At 38.3% G+C, this 26,677-nt stretch overlaps 1 pseudogene; it reads left to right on the top strand.

The window, feature by feature from the left end:
* LOC149244434 (exocyst complex component SEC5A-like) overlaps nt 1–26,677 on the top strand; it is a 172,276-nt pseudogene that overhangs the window by 9,334 nt on the left and 136,265 nt on the right.

Here is a 26,677-nt window from a genome sequence, read left to right as displayed (position 1 = left end):
AACAAAGAAAAATTGTTTTCGATTAAGGTAAAGAAAGTACATATATCAAAGAGAATTAATCTAGAACGCCACAGAGAAGATATAATGAGAATTAATCTCTATCAGCATAGATAAATACAATATGGTCGGCCAAGTCATCAAGAGTCTACAGACATCAAAAGTTTTAAATCAATTATCACCACAACTGAAGAGAAGTCTATCAAAACACCCAAAATAACCATAAAAAACAAAAGTCGCTCTAGAGAGGAGAGCATTATGAATAGAAGTTATAAAGGTGTTCATATTGAGGGTCTGCGCTTGGATGAAAATGACTACATCAGATATTGTCAATGATGAATAATGGGTGCCAATATATATTCTTGAATGCAATGGATCAACTTTTGCTATTTCTTCTTTGCCTTTATCCTTTCGTGAAATTCTAGTCTCTACAATGGATGAAATTAGTGAGTTGGTAGAAACTTTGAAGTGTGATTCGTCTAAGGCCCATGATATGAATATGGAAGTTCACCAAATGCAGGATTCGGTGATATTCACCTTTTTTAATTGTTTTCTAGAGTTTGTAGGATCTCTAGTGAAAATTGCAGCTGAGCTCTCTCAAATCAAGGGTAAGAATGCTTCTACAACCGTATAAAATGGGACTCACAAGAATTGGATTAAGATGAAAGAGGGTAAAATTTCTTACTTTATACATGTTTATTTTCTATTTTTCCCATAAGGAGTACTTTATTTATTTTAATAAAGAGTATATTATTGTAAGTCGGATAAGATCAAAGAGGGAAAAAATTGCTTACTTTATACATGTTTCTTTTTATAATTTCCGGTTTTTTTTAAATACATTATATAATATGTTTTTAATTTATTCCAAATAATTAGTTTGTGGAAGATAAATGACATTTTTTTTAGAAACATATAAAATATATTTTCTGTGATTTCTGGAAATTTTCAGAAATGCACAAATTCATTACAACTTCCAGTGATTTAAGCCAAATAAACAACAAACTAGTCTCTTAATATTTCCTTTCAAATTCTCCCAAAACCTCCTATGGGCATTCCTTGTGGAGGAAGACAAAACTCAAAACATCACCTCAAATGTTGGATCTCAAAACAGAAAGACAAAAATGTTGACAAAAAACCATACACCATACCTTCATCATGTGAAGTAACGAATAAAAACAAAGGACTGAAAATAGCGATGAAGAACAACGAAGATGTAACAAATAAAAATAGAGGTTAGGGAATTATACAATTTTTTTTTCCAATGCACTGACATGCCAACCGAACAACGAACAAAAACCAACAACAAATGGCACTCCTGGTTCAGTAAAATATTAAAGAAGTACTTCTAGACAAAATTCCTTTGAAGACAACCTGGTGACATAAAGTGTTCAAATCATTCCTTGGATGAAGTTGGTGGAATGGTATAAGACATTATATTTGTTTACGAAACTAAGGTACAAAATGAATTTTGGGAACTTGAAGAATCTGATGTTCTTCGTCCATTTATGAGACGAAAAATTCGTGAAATATCTAAAGCATGTTCTGCCTTTGAAGTGAAGGACTATGCACGCGTGAATGCAGTACAAACATTGTTTTCATTATGAACACAAGCTTTTTTTTCAACAAAGAATATTTGCTTTCTATTAAGGTAAACAAAGTACATATATAAGAGAGAATTAATCTCTAACACCACAGAGAAGATAGCAGTTGTCTATAACGCGACTTTTTGAAAGTTTTTTCGGCGGGTTTTTCTGGTCGAAATCCGCAGGAATTTATTGGAATCGCAAGTTTGATAGCTAGTTTCTGCACAATGAAAGCGTCCCAGAGGTTTTTCAGGGTGCTGAATCCAAATATGCAGTTAAAAAACCATTTTAACTGCAACAAATCAAGATTCAACCTCAATTTCTTCCGCCGCGTCACCGGAATCTCCAAAAAATCGCATTATAAACAACTCCGAGAAGATACAATGAAAATTAATCTCTAAAGCCACAAAGAAGATACAATGAGTATTAATCTCCATCGTCACAGACAAATTTTATATGGTCCTCCCAGTCATCAAGAGCCTACAGACAAGAATTTTTAAATCAATTATGACCATAGCTAGAGTGAAGTCTGTCAAAACGCCCAAAATAACCGTAAAAAACAAAATTCACTCCAGAAGGAGAGCATTACGAACAAAAGTTATGAATCCAGTGAAAACATTGTTTGCATTATAAACGAAGGATTGTGCACCCATTAATGCAGTGTAAAAATTGTTTGTCTTATGAAAAAAAAAAAAAATCATCAAAAAAAACTGCTTTGTATTAAGGTATAAGGACTTACCGAGAAAATTCCTCCAACGCACCAATAGGCCAACCGAACAATGAGCGGAAACCAACAATGAACCAACAACTATAGAAAAGTTTGCAACGGCCTGATGACGGTCATATATATAAACATTTTTTCGGCTGGAAAAAAATATTCGGTCGAAAAAAATTATTTTCAACTCTTACCCCTCCAACAAAAGAATCATTAAATGGTTGGAGTTAATATAAATGGTCACTTTTTTTTGGCTAAATGTTAGAATAAGAGTTTGTTTGAAAAATTTTAACTAGTTAGGCAGATATTTTTTAGTTGCACTGGAAAAATATGGTTATGAATTTTTTGAGGGAAATTCTCACAAAAGTGTAGTGTCTTCGAAGATATATTCTAGCCTCAACCCACTAAAGGTCATCTTCTCAGCTCTAGAGAGATCATGCTACACTAAACTACAAATTTGATCTTCCATATCAAAAACTTCAAAACTATTTTCTATTGTGAATTTTACTCTGATACCATGTAGAAATCTTGGTGTAGATTTGCAACTGATTATGAAGTTTTAATCAAAATCACAGGACACAACCTACTCAGATATGCAATAAGAAATAGCACACATTACATAATATTTTTCCTTAGGAAAGAAATTTCTAAAAAGCCCAATGCGTGCTTGCATTAATCTAATGAATAAACATGTATTACAAATGCTTTTCTCAACTAAGCACAATGTGCAACTGAATAACCCATCTCTCCTCTCACTGAGAAGTTATGACCCAGACTTAGTTAATTTCCACTTGTGATTGGACCCTAATTTCCTATTATTGAGGAATTTCTCCAAAATGGATTACACAATTCCAAAGGTTGTTCATCTGACTGCATGCAACACCTATACACTCAAGACTAGTCTAAAATTGATGTTACACTTCCTTGGAATCTCCACCAAAGCAAGGGAAATCAAATTCTCTACATGCAATAGATATTTTGGGTTGATTGATCAGTTCACTGGATTATCACTAAGTTTGACTGAAGTCCCACTGTACAATTGACCTTCCACTAGTTCCTCCAAAAGTTAGAACTAGTTTAACTAAAAACAACTTGAGATAACTGACTTTGATTGTTACAAATTAGCAATCAGACATGCTTAATTGAACTCTAACTCATCCAACTTGAATTTACTGAGTAAACTAGGTGACACAAGCCATGTCACACAAGTGAAGTACATCTAAATTGTCTGCTAATGTGGAAATTCTATTTTTCTCAATTTAATCAAGGCAAAATAAAATTAAAAATTTCTTGCTACATTTTTCAACACAAACTTACACACAAATTCCAAAATGTCATTAAAAAATTAAACTCAATTTAATCAACCAAATCATGACCCTGAAAGCATAAATCATTATTTTGTTTATAACTTCTTAAAAGAGTTACAGATCGATGTCAACAAGTCAATCTGAAACCTGAATTCTTTGTGGAGTTGGTGCTTATGCAATGTAAATTCAATACATCCCAAATATGAAAATCACTACAAAAGTTGGTGTGCACCAATTAAGTCAAATCCAATTGACGTCTAGAAGAGATAATCTACAACAAAAAAATTTAATAAAAAATTCATCATGGGATAAGAATGAAATTTCATGTGATGATACAAACTCAATATTCTCAAACTCATCACTAAAAAACGAAGCCTGTGCATATAAAACCATAACCAATCAAAATTTGGAGAATATATGACTTCTGGAAAGTGTATTTATTGTCACAACCAAACTTGACAAAGTTAGGGAAAGAAACAATTCATTTTTGATCTCAGAAGTCCTCAATAGATTTATATCAAATTTGTGTGCAAAGTTGTAGCTCTCAAATAGTGATCCTTCTCAATTTGCATGAAAAGTTTGGTTTCCATTGTAAAAAATATAACAAACGCTAACATAAGGATGTCACAATCCATGATAATAAAATCCGATCTTATATTAAAATTAAAATATTTTCAAAAGAGTTATGCATCTCAATAATCTATGGATCTATAAGATAACCTTCGTCGTCATGTTCCAAGTATTTTCAAACATTAAAATCATAACATTAATTTATCACCTTTGCATTGATCGTATTTACAAGTCTACATGCATTCCACACAGGCTTAAAATGGGTTACTTTGAATACATCATGTGACATATTGAAAAAAAATTCAGATCTGAAAGTAATAAAATGGACTAGCACATTCAAATTGTTGAAAATATAGCAAGAAAATCTAGTTTTGACTTTGCCTTGGTCAAACTAGATTAAAATTTGAATTTGAATTTCAACAAAATCCTTGAAGGTAGTTCATTGATGTGACATGGCTCTTGTCACTCAATTAACTCCGTAAATTCGAGTTGGAGATACTTAAGTTTAGTTCTACATGATTGATTGCTAATTTGTAGCAATCTATTTCAGTTAATTTGTGTTATTGTTAGTTTAACTAGTTCTCACTATCAAAAGAACTAATGGAGGTCAAGTTATGGGTGTGTAACTTTTTCCACACTGAGTGATCATTCAGTCAACTAATCAATCAACCCAAAATAATTGTTGCATGCAGAGAATTTGAGTTATCCAGATGAGATTGGAGTTCAAAGGTTGTGTACTATGAGCTTTAAACTAGTTCAAGTTGTACAAGTGGTGCATGCATTCAAATAATTGACCTATAATAATTGCGCAATTCCTTGGTGAGAAATTCCTAAAAAAATAGGGGCAATTTCCAAAGGGAAAATCACAATGAAATAGGTGCTTGGAGGCTCAAAATTTTGGATTAGTGTTGACCAAGGGCAGTCAGTCAGGAAAAGGATAGAAGATACATGTTCAAGTTGAGCTCAAGATTGAGTAGAGCATATTGTATTAATCAACATTCTTTGATTAATGCAATATAGATAGTAAGGGGTTTTGATCAGTTGCTTTCCCTTAGATAAATCTCTGTGTGTATGTGTTGAATCTTGATGCATGTTAATGATTTGTATTCTCGATCATGAATTTAATTTCGCAGATTAGTGGAGTAGCTTCTAGTCTTGTGATTTAGAAAATTTCATGAAAATTTTAGAATATACACACTCATTTCTACATTGTATCAGAGCTAGATTCACAGTAGACAAGATATTTCAAACTTTTCGTTGTAGGAGGTTCGAATTTAAAGATTAATGTTATAGGTTTTCTCCAGGACAGAGAAGATGGATTTCAATGGACTTAGGCTCGAGTATGCTTTGGAAGGAACCACAAATTTTGTGGCATGGAAGATCCACATGGAGGTCGTATTGGATGATAATGGGCTGCTAGAATACATCAAGACAAATGTAGAAAACCCCCAGCATGTGATGCCAAGGATCTTGCTCAGTGGAAGAAGGATGTGGCTAAAGTGAGGAGGATCATATTATTTGGGATCATATTGTCTCGAATATCCATGGGAAAGAGACTATGTCACGATGTGGAAAACACTAACAATTTTTTTTTAGAACAATAGTGACCACTGGAACCTAGCACTCAAGGATAAGTTTCAAATTATTAAGATGCAAAAGAATGAAACAATTATGCAGTACCTGATCAGGTTTACACAGTGTCATGATGAACTTGGAAGGGTCATTGTTACTGTCCTTGAAGAAGATCTGGTATCTCTTTCCCTCTTGGGCCTTCCCAAGAGTTAGCATAGTTATCAAGATTCGGTAAACAGTAGAGAGAAACTAGCAAGATGGGAATGGTTATGGTCTAATCTAGTGCAACAAGAAATAAGGTGGAGAAACAGAGACGAGAATTCATCCAAGGGCGAGGATGAAGAAAAATACACCTTGGATGGAAAGGAAAAAAAATGGAAAGGGAAGAAATACTAATCCAAAGAAGAATCTAATCAAGGGGGGAAAATGAAAGACTTGTCCAAAATCAAGTGCTTTCATTGTCATGAACTGGGACACTATGCCACTAAATGTCCACACAAGAAGACAAGCAAGAAGACTGCAGGAGAAACAGTGGGTGAAGCCTTGACTTCATATTTTGAACTTGATTTTACCCTCATTGCATGCATGACAAGCACAATGATGGGTAGTGTGTGGTATCTTGAGAACGATGCCTCATTCCACATGAAAGGAAATAAATATTTTTTCAGTGACTTGGAGGAGAAGGGTCTCTAGATGCACATCGATATGGGAGATGATGGAAGGTATAACATGACTATTATTGGTACAATTACATTTCATAGGGATTTTGGCTCCCCTCTCAGGCTTAAGGATGTGATGTATGTATTGGGTTTGAAGAAGAATATGTTTTTCATCACGATGTTGGAAGACCATGGCTACGATGTGATATTCAACAAAAGGAAGGCTTTCTTGAGACACATTGCCACAAAACAAGTGAAGCAGATCGAGGTTCGAGTGAAGAACCTTTATAAATTAGATGTATAATACTATGCAACATTGAGCACAAAAGCATAGAAGGTACAGATCTGAAATGTCGATGAATTATGACATAGAATACTTGGCCATTTGCGTCATGGCCTTTGAAGATCATGCAACAAATTTCTACATATCTCCCCAATGGAGCACTAGAACAATGAGATACATGCAAAGTGTTACACTGGGTAATTACACAAAATACACCTTCAATGATCGGGATAGTAGGGCACATGCAATCCTTTAAAGGATCCACTATGATGTCTGTGGACCTTTCTCGATAGCCTCCACTATCAAACACAGGTATTATGTTATCTTTGTAGATGATTTCTCATAGAAGTTCTGGATCTACTTCATGTAGAAGAAAGACCAGACATTCCCCAAATTTTTTGACTTTAAAGCACTTATTGAGAAAGAGACTGGCAGGAAAGTGAAGGCTCTCAGGAGCGATAACAGTGGTGAGTATGTGTCGAATGAGTTTAAAATTTTTTGTGCAAAGGAAGGCATTCAATGGGAGTTGACAACACCTCATAACCCACAACAAAATGGGGTGGCTGAGAGGAAGAATAGAAGTATTGTGGGAGTAGCATGGGAGATGTTGCATGACCAACGCATACCTCTACACTTGTTTGCTGAGGCATGCAACACAACAATCTATTTGTATAATAGGAGTCCTCACAAGATTTTTGGCATGAGTACACCGGAGGAAGATTTTTTAGGGAAGAAAGCAGATGTGTCACACTTCAGGATCTTTGGATCATTAGTTTACTACCATGTTTCCAAGGAAGCAAGGAGAAATCTAGAGCCTACAATAGAGTTGGGCATATTTGTGGGGTACATTGATACAACTCAAAACTATCATGTGTACTTGCCATCTCTCAATATGATTGATCCGAATTTAAATAGAAATGCAAAAACTTACAGATATAACCATAAATACAGAGATGCAACAAAAATAACACTTCTTTTATTAATATCAAATAATGAAATATGCTTACAAACAGTATGGAAATGAGACTAGCTCGGCGATGGTAGCTTATCTCTGAGAAGAGATGTGGTGGCTACATGCCTCTGAACTGCATTACAATGAGGCTCAAGGGCCTTTATATTATTGAACAATAAGAGCAAACCCTAAACAACCAAAACCATAACTTGAGGAGATGTAACATCAAGAGTTTATGGGCCCCGTTTGGGTTAGTTGGGTAGCCAACTTCCTGAGGTCGTGACTTAGTCATATTGTCTCTGTTTGACGCACATGATATCTCGTTGGAAACATCTCTCTGTGGACTACGATGAAAAAAATGACTTATTGTAAGTCACTCACGGTAGATTTCCAAAAAGACACCGTTTAGGGTGTCAAAACGACTCCGAAAGTTTAGGACCCGAAAAAATGCTAAAAATAGTAAATTATGCTACAATTAAGGAAACTGAAAAACTGAAAGAAGCAATGGTGGGGGTCCAAGTGGAATTGACGAGTGGCCACCACTATCCACTTGGATCAATGACAATGGTTATGAGGGATGTGAAAGTTGATGAGGAGAAGGAAATGAGGTGTTCCCTTGAGATGGTGCTTCAATTGCGGCCTAATCAAGATCTTCTTGCTCCAAAGGAGGAGCCTTAATAAGTTGTGGAGCGACCACAAGTAGAGGAGAAAAGAGTGGAGGCATCCACTCAAGCAAAGACATCTAGAGAAGGAAGGAAGAAAACCAAGGAAGCTGATAGATTATTACAAAATGCTAGAGAGAATGTGGGAGCACCCACATCACAACACAGGTAGAGGAGGTCATCATATTGGTACATTAGCTACATGGCTATGATGAGTGAGATGGTAGAGATAGAACCGTCCTCATTAGAGGAAGTTGCAGAACAACTAGTATGGGTTGATGCTATGGTAGAGGAATATGATTCCATTGTCAGAAACAATGTTTGGGAAGTGGTCCCAAGACCAACAAGAAAATCAGTGGTTGGTTCGAGATGAATTTACAAGGTAAAGCATGCAGCAGACAAGAGCATAGAGAAACATAAGGCCAGATTTGTGGCCAAGGGTTCTCTCATGTGGAGGGAATTGACTATGAGGAGACCTTTTCTCCAGTAGAAAGGTATTCATCCATCAAGTCAATTCTAGTATTGATAGCATAGATGGGGTGGAAGATCCACCAGATGGATGTGAAGACAGCATTACTCAATGGATTTATTGAGGAAGAGGTGTATATTGAGCAACTAAAGGGGTTTGAGATCTTTGATAGAGAGTCGCATGTGTGTAGACTCAAGTGAGAATTGTATGGACTCATGCAAGCACCCATGCTTGGTATACCACAATCGATATCTATCTCATTGGTTTGGGCTTCACCAAAAGTGAAGCAAATGAAAACCTTTGTCACATTGTCGTAAAAGGTAAATTATTGATTATTGTGTTATATGTCGATGACTTGATCCTTACTAGTGATGAGAAACTGATCAAATCTTGCAAGGAGGACCTTGCAAGAGAGTTCGAGATGAAGGAAATGGGACTCATGCATTATTTCCTTGGTTTGGAGGTATGGAAAGGAGATGGGGAACTGTTTTCCTCTCAAGGAAAGTATTCCAATGAGATACTGAAGAGGTTGCACATGGAGAGTAGAAAACCCATGGACACTCCTCTAGCAGGTAACTGGAAGAAAGAGGATGTCACTTCAGGTGGGAAAGTGGAGGCTACCATTTATAGGCCACTTGTGGGTTCACTCATGTATTTGGTGAACACACAACTAGACATGTGTTATGTAGTTAACCAACTTATTCAAGAAATGGTTAATCTAACCAAATTGTATTGGAAAGAAGAAAAGGACATGTTGATATACCTCAAAGGAACTACTCAGTTTGGTCTTTAGTACAAACAAATAGAGGGAGTGAAGCTGCAAGGCTTCACAGATGCAGATTAGGTGGGGAGTCCATCATACAGGAAGAGCACTTCAGGAGGAATTTTCAGTGTTGGGTCAGCAATAGTTTCTTGGTATAGCAGGACACAGAGATTTGTGGTACTTAGCTCAACAGAAGTAGAGTACATGGATGCAAGTCAAGCATCATGTGAGGCTATCTGGATGAGAAATATTATTTTTAGGTTATTTGGTCAGAATATGGATCCTACAATGATTTACTATGACAATCAAAGTTGTATCAAACTCTCTAAGAATCTAGTATTTCATGATCAATCCAAGCATATCGACATCTAGTATCACCATCTACAAGGATGTGTGCAGAAGTATATTATGTTGTTGTAGTACATTCCAACATAGGAATAAGATGCATATATTTTGACAAAGGTCTTGTCAAGAGGAAAAATCGATTTCCATAGAAGCAGGATTGGGGTATCTAATAATCCCTTTCTTGCTGAGAGGGAGTGTTGAAAATGTAGCAAGAAAATCTAGTTTTGACTTTGCCTTGGTCAAACTAGATTAAAATTCAAATTTCAATTTTAGAAGAATACTTGGAGGTAGTTAACTAAGGTGACATGGCTCTTGTTACTCAGTTAACTTAGTAAATTTGAGTTGGAGACACTTGAGTTTAGTTTTACATGATTGAATGCTAATTTGTAGCAATCTATTTTAGTTAATTTGAGTTATTGTCAATTTAACTAGTTCTCATTGTAAGAAGAACAAGTGGAGGTCAATTTGTGGGTGTGTAACATTTTCCACACTGAGTGATCATCTAGTTAACTGATCAATTAGCCCAAAATAATTGTTGCATGCAGAGAATTCGAGTTTCCCAGTTGATATAGGAGTTCAAGGGCAGTGTACTATTAGTTGTAAGCTAGTTCAATTTGTACAGGTGGTGCATGTAGTCAAAGAATTGACCTATGATAATTGCACAATTCCTTGGTGAGAAATTCCTAAAAAAATAGGGGCAATTTCCGAAGGGAACAATGTAAGGAAATAAAAGCTTGGAAGCTCAAATTTTTGGCTAAGTATTAGCCAAAGTTAGTTAGTTAGGTAGAGGATAAAAGATACAGGTGCAGGTTGAGCTCAAGCTTGAGCAGAGCATATTATATTCATCGAGATTCTTTGATTAATGAAATACAAATAGCAAGAGATTTTGAGAAGTTTATTTCCCCTAGATAAATATATGTGTATATGTGTTGAATATTGATGCATGTTATTGATTTGTGTTCTCAATCATGAATTTACTTCCATAGATTAGTAGAGTAGCTTCTAGTATTGTGATTTAGAAAATTTCATGAGAAGTTTAGAATCTACACATTAATTTCTACACAAATAACAAAGAACACACCAATCAATAGATCTATAGACTATGATATAAATAGGTGCAAAGAAGAGGGGTTGATGAGCTAGATTGGTGGGCCGAAACTAACCAGCTCGCTCCCTGTAAAAGTGATCTAATTTACAGAGACAAAATTAATCATAAAGTTCACAAATGGATAAAATAAAATGTGCCACGAATCCTTTGTATTGAATAATACAGAGTCTTTTACATTTGAGGCCATGTGCTCAAGGTCCAAACCAACAATATAAGACTAGAATAACATCATCCTCCTTTAGCACATGCCATGGATGTCTTTTTATACAAGTTACATTACGAATTTAGGATGTAATAACCCATTTTTTCAAATTTGTGCATGACTCATAAATCTAAAAATTTGTGCATTTTTAACAAATCTTCTCCATAAAACCCTTTGTTTCTCCTATAACATGTCGAATTTTGGAAAAAGACTTACGTGTTATTAGTTTCGTACACTTTGAGAAAAACCCATGTTCTATAATTTTTAGATTTTCCCTCGTTTGCACGCAAATCAAGAAGGGAGTTGAAAGTTTGAAAACTAGTGCAAATTTGGGTCTGAAGCATTAATTATTCTCTAAAAATCAATCTGTATGACCTAGATGCATTTTATCTCATGTGGAAGCATGAAAACATCACTATGAACATAAACCTGTTATAGACATTTTTGGGCACTACAACCCCAAGCATAAAATTTCCATAAACCAAGGGCTCCTAAGTCCCTAAAAGTGTTGTTCCAACCCCTAAAGGAACAAGATCAACTGATTACAGCTTATCCCAGAAGTTCTCCATGAAAAACTACTCAGAACTGGTCAAAACAGGATCATTTCACCTACTCCATAGGCAAAGTGCGTTGCATCTCACCTAAGTACACTCGGTGGGTGCGTTGCATTTCAAAAAGCCCTTTTATGGGGTGCGATGGGCGAGGAGAGACAAATGGCAGTGTCAATCCGTGAGGTGGAGAAGCATGGAATCTTCCAGAAACTTCTCCTGTGACACTTGCCTCTCTGAATTCGACCAAGGATGAGTAAGAGATCATCAATCTCCAAGTGGAAGCAAGAAATATCAGAGGGAAGACACTAATAAAATCACAAGCTGACTCATCTCCCTTACGAACATCTATATATGGATCCCTCATTCCAGAGATCCGGAAGCTGGAATTTTGCATCTTGTAAGGAATTGCTGTTGGTTTCTTGAGGCAACATCATAGTGTTGGGTGATCTAAGTTTTGCATGAGGTGAAGAAGGGCTTACTTGCTGAGAGGATGATGCTGGGTCAGAATAACTGGTAGTAACTCTCTTGGCTCTTTCTTGATTATCAATAAAGCTATTTAAGTTTTCCTCCATACTCTTGTGTCATTTATGTTTTACGCATTTGTATGGTCAATTTACATCTAATCCTAAATTGTTTATGATAGTAGATCCATGTTCTTGTATATTGTTATGCTGCTTTGATTTTACAGGTACTCTGTGAAGCTGGGTATACAAGAAAGCAAGTAGCAAAGGACTACCAGAAGAGAGAGGAATCGAGCAAGGAGCCAAGGGCAAGACAGAGCTTGGTATATTTTATTCTTCTCTCATCTATCTTTCATAAAGGAAAATGAAAGTAGTTTTACTTTGTTTGTTTCTAAGGTAGTTACCCGCCTTAGTGGGATTAGCAGTTTTGTATAGACACTTTTCCCTGTAACAAAATGGTGACTCCACTGGGGAGGAACTAGGTTGTTTGTCTATCTACATTTGTTTACTTTATAAACTTACAGATGGAGCCTGAAGTTGAGCCAGGTAGCTTTCAAACTGCATTTTCTATGCAAATGCAAAGTAGATAAATGTTGCTTCAGTCAATCTCCGGGTTTTGTTTATGAATTAAACAACTGATTTACAAACTCTCTAATTGCCCTTGTGGTAGCTCTAGTAACTTAGATCTACCCCTGTTGTTGATTTACTGATTACCACTTGCTCGGCCAAAATCCCTGAACTGAACTGCAAACTGTGACCTGGAACCCAAGCAAAGTCTCGTTTCTGGTCCAACGCACTCTTTGTTCTGTGAATCTCAAATTCAGTGCACTTCCCGAGTGTAGTAGGTGCGCTGCATTTCAAATTCACTGTGTTACAGGTGCGCTGATCAGACTAGGCATTGGTCCTGAATTTCTGTTCACTCTTTTCAGATCTATTCAAGAATTTTGCTGGCTGTAGTCAGTACACCTCTGTTTGAAACCCCTTTCCTTGCTGTTATTCTGCCTCCATTGTGCAAAGAACTGTAAATGTTTTTGTGTATTTGTTGAGTCATTTTCAGTTCTCCTTTGCAAAAAAGTAACGTAATTGTATTGTAGTTTCTTGATTTGAAAGTGTCGCAAGTGTCGCTTTCAGTCATAGAAGAGAATATGATTGTTCTTAATAGTCGATTACCCTGTTACTATTGTATTTGATCTGAATTAGTGGTTTTTCTAGTGTCGAAAGCAAGTTTTCGTTTCCAAATAGCAAAGTGTTGTCATTGTCTTCATTTTGATTTTGAAAAGAAACTTGTTAGTAATTGTCTCTTTGAAAAGAATTCAGATTTGCGCATTAGATTTCTTTTATCATTCACATATTAAGAAGGCTGAAAACAAATACATGCATGTGCATTTGCATTTAGACTGTTTGATTGGTCTGATTTAGGACAGTGCATATAGTGTGTGCTCTATGCTCTTTGCTGAAAGAATACTGTCTCTCTTTCCTTAGTAGCTAGGATTTTCATTGCACAAAGAAGATAAAAAGGCTGTTTATCATCTTAGATTGCATTTTAGGAATTGTACATCTACATCACGCGGTGAACCTGAAAGGAAAATTTCTTAAGCAAGATCAACTATAAAATAAATTTAATGAATCTAACAATGCTTTGGAACCTAACGCACAACATCTAGAAGTCTAGGCTAGAGACGTATTCCGGCGTCGTAAAGCCTGGTAACTGTTGTTCTCACTGTTGGTTGGGTGATTCCTCCACTTTGAGACGATAAGTGCCAGTACGGACTTGTGCTCCCATGTACCGTCGAGTATATTTTGGGAGACCACAATAGGCTTAATCCTTTATCCATAGGAAGCCGTGTCTGCCACCCTATCGATCGCAATGCACTGAACACAACATTCGGGAAGATTGACTGCCGTATTGTAAAAAGTATTCTGCAGTTTTGCGATTGGTTTGGTAATTCCTTTGCCTAGATTTCCAGAGCAGTCCCTTTCGTTCCTTTTCAGACTCCTTAACGGAAACGGTCCATCTAAGCACTTGTCACTTCAGGCTCATTAAAAATCGAAGGCGACTAGAGTCATCTTTTCTTTTTTCTTGACTCTTAAAAATTGAAAAAACAAGTTGTGTCAAAGTGTCTAAAATTTATTTTAAACGGAATAATCACCACCTTTCCTACGTTGGTCTTAGGTTGAGAGAATGGAGTCCACCAACCAAGGAGTTCCCCTTGGAGGAAATCCTAGTCCCTTCTCCTCTTGGGGAGATGTTGGTGCACCCCACATGGACACATTGTCACTTCTAGGATTGACGATTGGTTTGCCCGTATGGCTTTTCTCAACCTCCATCGTTCAGAACACCGCAATTCCTGAACAATCAAGTCAGCAGTTAGACAATTCCAGAGTTACCCCCCAACCCTCTACTTCGTCCAATTCTTCCTCTCCTCCTTCCTCTTCGCTTGACGAGGCTGGTAAAAGCCAAAAATCAAGTACCTGAGAAGAAGAAGGAAAAGAAGAAGAAAGAGAATAAGAAGAAGGAGCCAAAGGCGAAAAGGGGCAACAAAGCATCGTCTAGCGAAAATCCACACACTGCACCGACCAGGCCTAAATCGCCATGTGTCATTTGCAAAGGAGACCACTATCACTGAGATTGTCCCTGCATCCCTCGGATCTTAAGGGACTGGTCCCCTTGTTTGCACAACCCGGTGTCGTCAACCCCTGATGATCATGTTGAAAGCACACCGTCAACTAGTGAAAGTGAAGCCCTTGGACAAAAAGGAAAGTGCAAATTTCCTTGTAAACTATGTGAAGGTGATCACGTCGTCCACCGCTGTCCCTTCTTAGATGAGTCTAAAAGAATTTTGGACGATCGTCTGGTTTCACCGTTACGACTTCCTCCTGGATATAGGAAAACTCTTGCCGAGTCTGGCACTAGTTGAAAATCCGGCTGGCTCGCCTAGGTGGTCGGCCGAAGCATCTATCATTGAAGATAAACCATCTGAATCCATACCAGATGAAAGTCAAAAGGTCGAGGCGGCAGTTGACCCGGTCTTGCCTGTAGAGGTTCCATCTTCAGATGATACACTCACCGAAGAGAACAAGGATGACACCGTCCAAATTCTTTTCGTAAACACAGACTCCGATGAACATGGGGGAAATTTACCCATTCCTTTACCGTAGGAAGGAATTTCGTCAGAGTCACACCTGGCTGTCTATTCGGTCCCACCTCCAATTAACCTAGTTGTTTCCTTCGACTGGAATCAGTTAGGCAGACCCCGTTTACCGGCTAGTGTACCATTCCGAATCATTGCTCAAGTATATAGAATGGTTATGGCCGGTACCATCATAGATGAAGGGGATTCTCTGAGTATCCTTTCCTCGACTGCTTGGAAAGCGCTCGGCTCGCCGTCGCTTTTGCCTGAGATGAGGAATCTAACAGGCTTTGACAAAGGAACCAGTTGACCGTTATGGATCCTTCCCAATGTGCCCATAACATTGAGAGGGAAAACCGTTCACATGAACGTAATGGTAGTCCAAGGACCCCTGGATTATAATCTACTCCTTGGACGAGACTATATTTATTGCATGGGAGCCATTGTCTCATCACTCTTTAGAGTAATGTGTTTTCCGCACGAAGGAAGAGTGGTCAAGCTTGTAGACCAGCTTTCATTCCCCGGTTCACGCATAGCAAATAGTCATATACCATCCCTGAATGGTCTTTTCACGCAAGGAATGTCTCATCAATCTCCAGTCCGTCCACCCGATGAGCGCGAGTAATTCGGGGGACAGGACTGAAACCCAGGGGGCATGCACCCTGGTCTGCTTCGGCAGGAAAACTTCAGGTATAGGATAGGTTTCCGCGAGAGATTATGACTAGTCTGACACTCCCATCCGTAATTGGAAAAAGGGATTAGACTGGAATAAGATTCCCTTGTCAAAGTTATGTGGGTGGAGGCGTCTGCGCCACTCGCCTTTGTCTATTTCGGTAGGCATCGCCGAAGAAGTGTTTTATTTGCGGTGCAGATAAAACAATCTTTGGTAACCTGAAAGAGGTAGACCTTTTGGCAAAACAAATGTTTTGTCTGTGAAATTGCGGGGTAACCTTGAAACTCTATGTCTCTATACCTGGGGGCATGCAAACCTTTTGGCATGCAAGCGAAGAGTGACCATTTATTTTTTAAATTTGTAGGTCCTCTAACCCTTTAAACTCGTAGGATTGGTTGTTTCCTAACTTGCATAAAGAAAGGATGTGGGGCAAAGATTTGAAAAATTGTCGTTTTTACATATGAGACATCCTTATTATACGACTAGATATATCGAGCAGTTTTAATGCGGACTCCATGCTCGTTAAAAAATAAACATAAGCAATGAGCAAATGTTTCCCCCACCGTTTAAGCTCAATAAAAAATGAACCAATTTCTTGTAAACAACTGTCGTGAATGTAGTACTTCAGCCTTTAAAGCCTTGGTCGTATTCTCATCATCACCTCCACTCTGTATTGGTCGATCATTCACCTCCATTTGATTGTTTACCCCTTTTGAGGAACAACTGCGAAGAGTGACCCTGTTAGCCGTCTTTGTAACACTGCCATGATTGGGAAATTCCAAACCTTACCTGGAATCAGCTGCTACCCAAATTTATCACTCGTTCCTCAAAGAAGAGTCTCGTTTAAGCTCTTTTCAACTGACTCGTAAAATATGAAAAGATTGCCAAGCTATTTGCCTCTCCAGCTCGTCAAAGGGACCGGAAGTGCTACCCCTCCCTTAGATTTTAATCTTTTTGGACATGAGGGATTATTACACAAAAAGATCGAGCGCTTGTTTTGTTCGGCTCGTTAAAAGTATCGAAAATTCATCCCTTCTGTATTGTTTTATACTTTTTCAGACTTAAGGGATTAGATGACGAAAAAGGATTTTTGGAGTTTCCTTTACGTCCCTTTTCAGACTCTCTAAAATTGAAAAGGACCGAGCTATCTTTGTCGTTAAACTCGTTAAAACCTAATAGCGAAAAACTTGTCCATAGCAGACAAGAACGAGTTTCACTATCGCTAGGCTCGTTAAAACATAGCGATGGGTTTTCCCGAAGGGAAAATTATAGAAAAAGCATATGTTATCCTCCTCAAGCTTGAAAAAAATAAAGAGGTACTGGTCAGCAATGACTGGGGAAAAATTGGGAAGAAAACTTGAAGAAACTTTGTTGGTAGCAAGTCGCTCTTGAACATGACACTTTCACTCCGCATCCAAGTCGGGTTGGGTTGTTTCATTCACTGGTCACATCACCATGGTCACATCACACCATCTGCATTTGGGGTTAATGCTACCAATCCATCATGTTAGTGTCGCCGATATGTTCAAGAGAAGTCACTCAGAGAATTCACATGTGTCTCACCCGCTACAATACATTTGCATTCCATTCTTTCATGACCGCCACCCTGAACCTTATATCACCAGACCGTTTTCACCTCCATTAAAATCATTTGCTCTGTTCTGTGTCATTGATGTGGGATTCATTAAGGCCCTCCTATCACGGATCACTTCTTATCGACATCAGCTCATTATCCAAGAAGTCAATCTAGGGACAACCCTTTCAGTACTTTGAAGCTTGCATGCCTCAATGGCAAGTTTCTCACTTCCGGTGACAGGTTTACATCAATGACCTTCGACTGAAAGATTTTGCGTGGTGTTCGACGCTAAGTAATTTATTCACACCACGTGAATTGTACTGCAGTACCTTGAGGGTCATTATCATTATCGGTGATTCCTCTCACGCCTGTTAACAACTTACATCATTGGCTGGTAATCAGGCGATGTCTTTCATGTTCGACTCCAGAACATCTCTCACATGGATCGACTTGTACTTTGAGTGAAGATCGAACGAGATTGAAGACCCCAAATCTAGGTTCATCCATCCGGGCTGCGATATATATTCAGGAAAATAAAGACATCAAATGTACATCATTGCTACACAGATAATCATCCATTCAAAGGGATGATGGCTCTACCAGAATCATCAGTCTACACTCAGATGATTGTCTGTCCTATGTACATGAAAATGAAATTATAAACCTAAGCATGGGAATGCCCGCCTCAGCTAGATCATGAAAATATTATGAAGATAATGTATTGTATTGTATCTTATTACAGGTCTCCTTCCAACTTGAAAGAACTTCGGGTCCTCATGATAAAGCATTTCACCCGACATAAAAAATATTAACGACCTCATGCTTTAGGGGGCAACTGTTATAAACATTTTTGGGCACTACAACCCCAAGCATAAAATGTCCATAAACCAAGGGCTCCTAAGTCCCTAAAAGTGTTGTTCCAACCCCTAAAGGAACAAGGTCAATTGATTACAGCTTCTCCCAGAAGTTCTCCATGAAAAACTACTCATAACTGGTCAAAACAGGATCATTTCACCTGCTCCATAGGCAAAGTGCATTGCATCTCACCTAAGTACACTCATTGGGTGCATTGCATTTCAAAAAGACCTTTTATGGGGTGCGATGGGCGAGAAGAGACAAATGGCAGTGTCAATCCGCGAGGTGGAGAAGCATGGAATCTTCCAGAAACTTCTCCTGTGACACTTGCCTCTCTGAATTCGACCAAGGATGAGTAAGAGATCATCAATCTCCAAGTGGAAGCAAGAACTATCAGAGGGAAGACACTAATCAAATCACAAGCTGACTCATCTCCCTTACAGACATCTATATATGGATCCCTCATCCCAGAGATCCAGAGGCTGGAATTTTGCATCTTGTAAGGAATTGCTGTTGGTTTCTTGAGGCAACATCATAGTGTTGGGTGATCTAAGTTTTGCATGAGGTGAAGAAGGGCTTACCTGCTGAGAGGATGATGCTGGGTCAGAACAACTGGTTGTAAATCTCTTGGCTCTTTCTTGATTATCAATAAAGCTATTCAAGTTTTCCTCCATACTCTTGTGTCATTTATGTTTTACGCATTTGTATGGTCAATTTACATCTGATCCTAAATTGTTTATGATAGTAGATCCATGTTCTTGTATAGTGTTATGCTGCTTTGATTCTACAGGTACTCTGTGAAGCTGGGTATACAAGAAAGCAAGTAGCAAAGGACTATCAGAAGAGAGAGGAATCAAGCAAGGAGCCAAGCGCAAGATAGAGGTTGGTCTCTTTTATTCTTCTCTCATCTATCTTTCATAAAGGAAAATGAAAGTAGTTTTACTTTGTTTGTTTCTAAGGTAGTTACCCGCCTTAGTGGGATTAGCAGTTCTGTATAGACACTTTTCCCTGTAACAAAACCATGTCTCTGTTTTCTACCAGAAGTACGTTAATAGGTCAAGCCCCAAATTAGTGTAGGAACTATTGTTGGTGCAGGAATAAACTAGAAATTTGTTGCACATAGAAGTTGGCTGACCAATTGTTTGTTCGTAACTCCATATGTTTTCCTGAGAACCTTGACATGCCAAAGATTTGCAGAGTGATGAAGACAACATACACAATCTTTTCTTAGTGTGGGAATCATCAAGAGTGCAGAATCATGATACAAGATTAAGGTTGCAAGATAATGTTGCATAGAGAAGAAGAAAACATCTATAATTAATGGTGATATTATATAAATACTCTTAAATCATTGAAAATAAAGGAAATTTATTAATTTACCTCTTCATGCTTATTTTTAAGAGAATTAGCCCAAGAATGTGGAAAATGATGACAATAACTATGAGAACTAAGTAAAAATATGAGGGAAAAAGATGTATTAAATATGACAAAATGGAGGCTTGACAGTGTGAAATATTCTAGAGATACCACATAAAATAACACAATGAGATGATAACAATGGAAATATTTTATTAAGATCTGCAACAATTCTGTTCACTTGCCTCTTCAAGGGGGCAACCTCTAGTAGAGCAAAGCTCAATTACACAACAAAATACAAGACTTCCCTTACTATATTTGAAAATATAGTTTCCAGAGACCCAAAACCCTAACTACTCATGGTCCCTTGCATAATGCAAGTTAACCACTTTATTTATTAGCTATGGCCCATTATAACTAGTTGTGGCCCCTTTTTAATAATGCAGGTCAACCACTTACAATGATTATAGGATTTATTTATTAAACTAACTGATCATGGATTTTAACAGGGCCTCTTGGGATTATTACATTAATAAAGGGGTTAGGGTTGGACCCTAACATGCCCTCTCCCTTCAAAAGCAACCTTGTCCTCAAGGATGGAGGTGTGGAAATTTCTAGAGAATAATTGTTGGTTCCCATGTCACATCTTTTGGTAAGGTGTCTTTCCACTAGATGAGGACTTCCTTGATAATGTGTCCATGAAGATGTCATTCCTGTGAATATAGGACATGTTCTATTTTGAGCAAAATAGAACCTTCCTCGTCCAATTCAGGAAGTATAGTTTGTACCTTGCAATTATTCCCGACAAATTTCTTGAGGCAAGAGACATGGAATATGGGGTGGATTTTTGAAGTGGCTGGTAGGGCTAGTTTGTGGGAAACAAAGCCAATATGTTGAATCACCTGATAAGGCCCATAAATTTTTGGAGCTACTTTTTGGAAGCCCATTTCTTTGAGAGGCATTTGCTTATAAGGATAGAATTGAAGAAACACTTGGTCACTAAATCGAAAATACATTTTCTGAGAAATGTTGGTTAATCTATTGCATCATCTGGTTTTGCGCTTGATGGAGATTATCCTTCAGAAGGGTGAGAGTGGAGGCTCAGTTCTAAATAAAATTATCAATTTCCTGCACTTTGGAATATCCTAGAATATAAGAAGTTAGTGAAGGTGGAAGTTGGACATACACCACCTCATACGGTGTCATCTTAGTTTCCTCATGATAATTATTATTATACCACCATTCTGTTAAATGTAACCACTGCGCCCATTGGTCTTTTCTATCAGATGCAAAGCACCATAGGTAGGTCTCCAAACATTTGTTTACTGCTTCAGTTTGAATATTTGCCTAGGGATGATATGTTGTGTTGTCACTTCAGATCGCACCAGTAGCACAAGTACTGTAGGAGAGATAGAAATCCCCCTAGAGACAACCTCTGGGTTGATTGTATACCAGTGCCTAGGACATCTTAAGTATAGCAGTGATGAAAGGTTATATGTGAGGGGTTTGCAACACTCTAATTGTCACGTAATGAAAGATAATAAGGGGGATTGGTTCATTCTTCCAAAGGTATGAGTTATGTATGTTAGGTACTTCCTCACACACATAGTTCCCAGAAGTATCACATAGAAAATCGGAAGCCGATTACTTCAAAGGGGATTAAAAATTAATAGGATTGGTTGAGTAAATGAGAGAGGATTAGGATAAATCATAACTCATCATAAAGAGCCCAAAACATCCAGAATTCTATAGTGAACACATCGAGCTACAAGCAATGGGAAATTCTACACTTTTTTGAGTTACAAGAAGAGATAATGGACTAAAGAGACGATGGGTGCTATGATTCATATAGAGCAATTTAAAGATATAATTTCAACCGTTCATTCAAGCATATGCATTAATAAATCAACACACATGGATCTCCAAGGAAGCATGAAATCATTTCTAGTAGCTATTATAGCATGAATGTAGAGAATAATATGAACATAATGGAATTAAACATGAGGATAACATAATGTAATGTTTAGAAGGGGGAATCACCACCATTTCTTTGCTTATTTTGAAATATCTTCTTGTGTAACGTAATACAGTCTAAAATACAAGTCATTCTCTTACAAATTTATGAGCCAAATTGGTATCACAGAGTTCAGACCCATCGGGTGAGAAATTCCAGAACCTTTGTATAATGTTGCTTTCCCCTATTTATAATAAGAGGAGAAAAGATTGGGTTAGAGTTAAAAAAATTATCTTGGCTTGAGCTCTAGCTATTTGTTAGACTAGCTATCTCCCCTAGTGTAAGGTTTTGTTGCCCAAAGATTACAATTGGGATCTGCTCCGTTTCTTGGAAATAAGAAACTATAGAAAGTAATAAGAAGCGGAAGAAAGATGGAGGAAGAGGTCCTTTGCGGTTTCTGTGAAGGCTTCTGATCAAGACACATCTCTGTCATCATGCGTCCTTCTGGCTATTTAGCTGGTTCCTTGTCACTTCTGCCTTTACTACGTGAATGACTTGTTCTCTGGAGTAGGGAGTGGGTTGACTGTAAGTTCTTGTCGTAGAGTAGAAATGGGGGCTTGTCTCGACAATCATTTACTGGGTATTGGAGTGGAGGTCCATGCCATGCCATTAATTTTTCATGAGCCCCCCTTACTGGTCTACTGTTGCGCCATGCTTTCGCTTAATACTTCAGCTACCGACCCATCTGCCTTAAGAGTCCTATATCATACTATCAAGGTTGTCGGGCATCGATACTTTTAATCTTGAAAGTGTTGCAAAAAGATGGGCTCTAATGCTCCCTGGCCCCCTTTGGTTTAGCCCCTTTTCTGCTTTTCTTATCATATGACTGGGGGCTATAACCAAGGTCTTAGCCCTCAGGCGCTAAGGCCTTTAGGCTCCTATTTGGGGAGAATTTTCCTTTGTTACTTCGAATATCATATCCCAACGCTTGATACGGTTTACTTTGGCACTTCCCCTTGACATGGTGATCGCCAATAGCTGGGATTGAGCCCACTGAAGATATCGCAATCACAACATAAGAGAGGAAGACCCTTTCACTTCTTTTCATAGTGCGGGCTGACTTGTCCAGACGTGAAATCCTTACAGGGTGGAACACATGAAATATCACATCTGAGAAGAAACCCTCGCATATCACAATTGCAAGACGGGGAGAATTTGGTGTAATAGTGGTTTAACTTGTGTGACCATTGATCACTGATCTTCGGGGGGTGATGTCACCACTGCCACGTGTCACCTTGTGAGTGGTGACACGTGTCACCCAGAAATGCCCCTGTAGGACCCCTCAAAATGCCAATTTTGAGTGACAGTTTCCTTTGTAATTTCCTCATCACCTTCCATACTGTCACATGGAGGAGAGAGAAAGAGTCCTCCCATCCTTGATTTTTCCATGCATTTCCTTTGTTCGTCTTTTTCGGCCTCCCATGGTGCTTTTACACTAGATCATAAATAGAAAATATCATGTGATGTTGTGGGACTGTGGGATCGCGGGATTGCGGGACTGCGAGTAGTCTGCCACGTGGGCCCCCGGAGGAGAGAGAAAAGGGGGTCTGCCAGCCCTTTGTTTTTCAGTGATTTTCAGTATAAATCGACCTCTTCCCTCCCCAATGCTTTAACACTATTAGCGTGTTCCCCCCCCAGTTTCTTAAGGATGACCCATCGGGTATTGCGGGGGCCATGTAGGACTGCGGGATCATGGGACTACATGAATGCGGGATCGCGGTATTGCGAGAATATGGGATTGCAATACTACGGGAATGCAACATGGTCGATATGCGTGACTGTGGAATGTGGGACTGCCCACTGTCAATCACCAATAAGCCATACCTCCACATGGAGGAGAGAGAAGGGGGAGGCTCTACCTCATTTTTTTCTCGCATTTCATTTATACACTCTTTTCGGCCTCCTCTAACAATGTTACACTATATCGAAAATCGCAACACCGCGAGGCTTTAAAGTTAGGACCCCGCTGATCATCAATACATCAATATGCCATTGTGTCGATGATGCAGGACTATGGGGGTAGGACTGCGATATCAGTGATCGGTACCATAACCTGTCGATAAACCATAAGCCTATGCCCGAGACCCCTCTGATAGCCGATTTTCAATTGCAATAGGCTCCCGGGTCCCTGATATTGCGATTTTCCTTCATACTTGGTCATTTCTCTTTGTTTTTCGGGCTTTACAATGGTAGCTTCAACATGCTCTAACTTCTACTCCAAGAGTCCATTTTTGGACTTCCATAAACCATTGGAAAGCTCTTTCTGAGTAATAGGCAATGGAGAGGGTCTAATTTATCTTTGTGAGATTTTTTGGCATTGGAAATGACTTAAAAATCACTGCTATTAGGCATTTTGGATAGCTGGCAACTTATAAAGGAGTAAGTGACAACATTGGCTCCAACTAGGGACAATTCCTTGCTGGCAAGGTGCTAAGAACCTGCAGACCATAATCCTTCACTATTTGGTAGGGAGTCAGTAATATATGAGCTTTATAACCAGCAAAATCTCCATGAGACTTTCATTTGAGTAATGGACCTTATGCCTTCATACTACTGCAAATTAAAAATTAAAACAGGCATGCAACATGAAAAATCTGCAAATGAAAAGTTTGATGCATGGTTCTAGCATAACCTTTGTTGCTGGCTTAAGAATAAGCTCATGTGCTCAGCCATAGGATCATGGAATGGACAGGGAAAGTTTGTAGCTGCCTCTTTCTCATGAGCAGTCTGCTCACTAATATCCTCTTGACCAGGGCATCCACAACCACTAACCAGATCCTCCACTTTAGCCTTTTCAAGAAAAACTTGTTGTTGATCTTTTACTACCCATTCTTCAATGGGCCAACCCTCTTGGAAATCTGCAACAAATTCTTCATTTTATGAACTGTAAGAGTCATATATTAGAGAATATGTTGAAAATTCTTGGCAGTAATCTTTCTGCAGCAGGCAACAACAGGCTCTGCATGGTCTTTTAGCTTTGGGCTCTTTTTGAAAAACTTCTTGTTGGGAGCCTTCTCCCCACTTGATAGTAAATGACCCTTTTTTGACCCTAGTGATCATCTCTTCCTCCTATGAATAATATGAATCATGATTTGGAGGAGGTTCTTTGTCTTCTTCTCTAGCAAAAATTTGAGCATTGAAAACTGGAGGCTCTTTGCTGACTTCTTGATTGGCTTCCTCTTCTTGCACAAATTCCCCTGATTGGAAGCATTGTGGCTCTGCATCACTTGACTCTTCACCATAGTCATATAGGACGGGGAAAAATCACTTTCGTTTGAATCAGACCCTGGAGGGTTTGTTGGCAGCTCAATGATGTTTCCTTCTTCACTTTCTCGCTCAGTGGGTGATGCTTCTTGATGTGAGTAGATGTTTTCCCAGAGTGGAGCTCCATAAACATCTTCAGTAGAGTCATCAACCTCGGGAATGTCTTCGTCATTAAAGTATGCGAAACAATCTTCAAATAGAGCATTCAGTGGATATAATCCTTTGTAATAGTCATTGAATGCTATATGAAAAATTCTTAGGGAAGATATGTTGCCACAAGGTATTTTTCTGTACCAGACTCTAGCATCATCATCTAAGGATAATTTGAACAACTTCGTTTGTACATATTCAAGAAGAATACCTTGTTTCTCCATGCATTCATGAAAGTCTTTGAGGTGCTGGTTAGGTCCTCTCTTTGTGTTCCCACTAAATCTAGGAAAATGAGTATTCCACTCATGAAATGCAGGGAAATGATTGGGATAACCAAAAATAGAAGACAAATCTAGTAAGGAAAATTGGTTGGCTAGAAATGCAGGAAGGGCCATCTCGAAAACCTCCATGTATGAGTTATTTTAGTTTCAAAAGTAGGGAAAGCTTCGGTTGCTATAACATCAGAGTAAGTATTGGGCTAGCTGAAAGCCGGGATGATCAACTAGAGAAATGGACAGTGGAGTCGCTAGGATGTTTACCATAGAATGAAACAGTGGAGTCACCAAGGTGAGAGATCTTCAACCCACACTTCCCCTACTCATCTAACATAGGAAATGTAAAATTTTGTTGTACCTAGGGAAAAATATTCTAATCCGTTCCCTGACAATGATGCTAGAAAGATGTTGTCGCTTCAGATCGCATCGACAACACAAGTACTACAGGAGAGATAGAAATATTCCTAGAGACAACCTCTGGGTTGATTATAGACCAGTGCCTAGGACATCTTAAGTAGAGGAGTGCATGAAAGGTTATATGTGAGGGGTTTGTAGCACTCCAATTGTCATGTAATGAAAGATAATAAGGGGGCTTGGTTCATTCCTCCAAAGGTACGAGTTATGTATTTCAGGTACTTCCTCACACACACAGTTCCTAGAAGTATCACATAAAAAAGCGGAGGTCGATTACTTCAAATGGGATTATAGCTTAATAGGTTTTGTTGAGTAAATGCGAGAGGATTAGGAGAAAGCATAACTCATCATATAGAGCCCAAAACATTCAGAATTATATAGTGAACACATAGAGATGCAAGCAATGGGAAATTATACATTTGTTTGAGTTACAAGCAGAGATAATGGACTGGAGAGAGGATGAGTGCTACGATTCACATAGATTAGTTTAAAGATATAATTTCAGCCCTTCATTAAGGTATATGCATTATAAATCAACACACATGGATCTACAAGGAAGCATGAAATAATTTCTAGCAGCTATTATAGAATGAATGTAAAGAAGAATATGAACATAATGGAATTAAATAGGAGGATAACATACTGCAATACTTAGAAGGCAAAATCACCACCATTTCTTTGCTTAGTCTAAAATATCTACCTGTGTAAAGTAATATAGCCTGAAATACAAGTCATTCTCTTATAGATTTGTGATCCAAATTGGTATCACA

This window comes from Pinus tabuliformis, chromosome 8 (assembly GCF_031772625.1).
Source record: "Pinus tabuliformis cultivar Carrire ecotype Pingquan chromosome 8, CPIR1, whole genome shotgun sequence".
Taxonomy (NCBI): Eukaryota; Viridiplantae; Streptophyta; class Pinopsida; order Pinales; family Pinaceae; genus Pinus; species Pinus tabuliformis.
The sequence above is the reverse complement of the archived record's forward strand: the minus strand, read 5'-3'. Positions and strand labels throughout refer to the sequence as shown.